We start from the raw sequence: 3425 nt of genomic DNA, 5'->3' as shown, positions 1-3425 counted from the left end.
ATTCAAGGCCCCCAGTGCCAGAGGCAGCAAAACAACCCAAAACATCATTGACCTCCACCATATTTCTCTGTAGGTATTGTGTTCTTTTCTTTGTAGCCTCATTCTGTTTTCGGTAAACAGTAGAATGATGGGCTTTACCAAAAAGCTCTATCTTGGTCTCATCTGTCCAGAAGACGTTTTCCCAGAAGGATTTTGGTTACTCAAGTTCATTTTGGCAAAATGTAGTCTTTATTATGTCTCTGTGTCAGCAGTGGGGTCCTCCTGGGTCTCCTCCATAGTGGGGTCCCCCTGGGTCTCCTCCATAGTGGGGTCCTCCTGGGTCTCCTCCATAGAGTGGTCCTCCTGGGTCTCCTCCATAGTGGGGTCCTCCTGGGTCTCCTGCCATAGAATTTTATTTTATTTAAATGTTGAATAATAGTTCGTGCTGACACTGATGCTCCCTGAGCCGGCAGGACAGCTTGAATATCTTTGGAACTTGTTTGGGGCTGCTTATCCACCATCCGGACTATCATACCTTTCATCAATTTTTCTCTTCCGTCCACGCCCAGGGAGATTAGCTACAGTGACAGGGGTTGCAAACTTCTTGATAATGTTGCACACTGTGGACAAAGGCAAATCTAGATCTCTGGAGATGGACTTGTAACCTTGAGATTGTTGATATTTTTCCACAATTTTGGTTCTCAAGTCCTCAGACAGTTCTCTTCTCCTCTTTCTGTTGTCCATGCTTAGTGTGGCACACACAGACACACAATGCAAATAAAAAGTGAACTTCTCTCCTTTCTATCTGCTTTCAGGTGTGATTTTTATATTGCCCACACCTGTTATTTGCCCCAGGTGAGTATAAAGGAGCATCACATGCTTAAAACAATCTTATTTTTCCACAATTTTGAAAGGTGCCAATAATTTTGTCCGGACCATTTTTGGAGTTTGGTGACATTATGTCCAATTTGCTTTTTTTCCTCCCTTTTTTGGTTTAGTTCCAATACACACAAAGGGAATAAACATGTGTATAGCAAAACATGTGTTACCGCAATCCTTTACTGTGAGAAATACTTCCAAAATTCCAAAACTTGCCAGGACTGATGGAATGTATAGTTATATATATATATATATATATATATATATATATATATATATATATTCCCTCTATCCCAATGCTCCAGTGGTCTGTGTTTTTTCCCTGTATCCTTTGCTTATACTGTGTAACATATACTTTAAATATCTGAGTTGTCAGGGAGGCCCCGATAGAAGATGTGATGTAAGTGATGTCAGGCTTCAGCATGATGGGATTATTACAAAGGAATCTCTTACAGCCTCTGTAATGGTTGGGCAGTTCTTTCCTGACTTTTGACTTACGATGAATGATAATAATAATCATAATACTCCTCATCATCCATTGTCGCTCTCCTCTCATGCTGCGCCCCCTCCACTATCCCCCTCCTCCCTACATTCTGGGTATTTTTAGCTGCTAATGAGGTCAGATTCACCCAAGGGGGACGCTAAACAGTCACCGAGTCCCAGAGGGAACAGGTGCAGGAACCTAATAAGGGAAACCTCGTATTTTAGGAAGCAAAATGTGAGAATAGGAGAATCTCTGACTATAATGCAGGGGTAGGAAGTGTGCGGATGCCAGGACTGATGGAATGTATTCTTCTATCTCATATCTATCTATCTCCTATGTATCACATATCTATCTATCTATCTCATATCTATCTATCTATCTATCTATCTATCTATCTCATATCTATCTCATATCTATCTATCTATCTCATATCTATCTATCTATCTATCTATCTATCTCATATCTATCTATCTATCTATCTCATATCTATCTATCTATCTATCTATCTATCTCATATCTATCTATCTATCTCATATCTATCTATCTCCTATGTATCACATATCTATCTATCTATCTATCTATCTATCTATCTCATATCTATCTATCTATCTCATATCTATCTATCTCATATCTATCTATATATCTCATATCTATCTATCTATCTATCTATCTCATATCTATCTATCTCATATCTATCTATCTATCTATCTCATATCTATCTATCATCTATCTATCTTATATCTATCTTTCTATGTATCTCATATCTATCTATCTCATATCTATCTATCTCATATCTATCTATCTATCTCATATCTATCTATCTCATATCTATCTATCTCATATCTATCTATCTATCTATCTCATATCTATCTATTTATCTATCTCATATCTATCTATCTCATATCTATCTATCTATCTATCTATCTATCTCATATCTATCTATCTCATATCTATCTATCTATATATCTATCTCATATCTATCTCCTATCTATCTATCTATCTATCTATCTATCTAAAAGCAAAGGTGGCCGCAGCACTTTGAATGAAAAAACAAGAGGTTTTATTAAATTTTCAAATACAAAGAAGTACAACGTGTTAGCCTTTTTCAAGCTGCATGGGCATTACTTCTTTGTATTTGAAAATGAAATAATACCACGTGTTGCGGTCACTTTTCTTTTTTGGATCTGCATTTGGGCCTCTGACCAGGGCCTACTGGACTGTGCACCACCTTACTATTAAGACTTGATGTGCTTCTCTTACCACTGATAGATAGATAGATATGAGATAGATAGATAGATAGATATGAGATAGATAGATAGATATGAGATAGATAGATAAATAGATAGATATGAGATAGATAGATAGATAGATAGATAGATATGAGATAGATAGGAGATAGATAGATATATAGATAGATAGATATGAGATAGATAGATATGAGATAGATATGAGATAGATATGAGATAGATAGATAGATAGATATGAGATAGATATGAGACAAATAGATAGATATGAGATAGATAGATATCAGATAGATAGATAGATATGAGATAGATAGATAGATATGAGATAGATATGAGATAGATAGATAGATAGATAACAGATAGATAGATAGATTCCCCTTCCATCTTGTGTCTGTCTCTTTATCCGCGCTGTATCTGGCCTGTGTGAGGCGAGAACATTCCCCTCCATCCCTCTCCATGTTCTTACACTTATGCGCCGTGTCTTGTCAGGGATTAGCGCCATTGCAATGTCTGACCTCATTGGATAATCAGGCTGGATGTCGTGTAGATCTCCTCAGACATGACATTCGGTGGACAAGCTTCTTCTTGACTATCCTGGCTCAGGCAGAGTAAAATGAGAATGGATATGTACATCTCCCTGTCATGGCGGAGACGGCACATGTGAGAGATAAATGTCATAATTCTACGAGATACAAACGTTCTTTGCAAAAAGTGTCAGAAGGTAGACATCTCCGAAGACTGTAATTATAGACCGTCCTACAATCCTGAGTCACCATATAGAAGTATCACTTCTCCTCCACATAGAGATCAGGACTGGTGCGAGGATTCTGGACACCATA

This window comes from Hyla sarda, chromosome 6 (assembly GCF_029499605.1).
Source record: "Hyla sarda isolate aHylSar1 chromosome 6, aHylSar1.hap1, whole genome shotgun sequence".
Lineage (NCBI taxonomy): Eukaryota > Metazoa > Chordata > Amphibia > Anura > Hylidae > Hyla > Hyla sarda.
The sequence above is the reverse complement of the archived record's forward strand: the minus strand, read 5'-3'. Positions refer to the sequence as shown.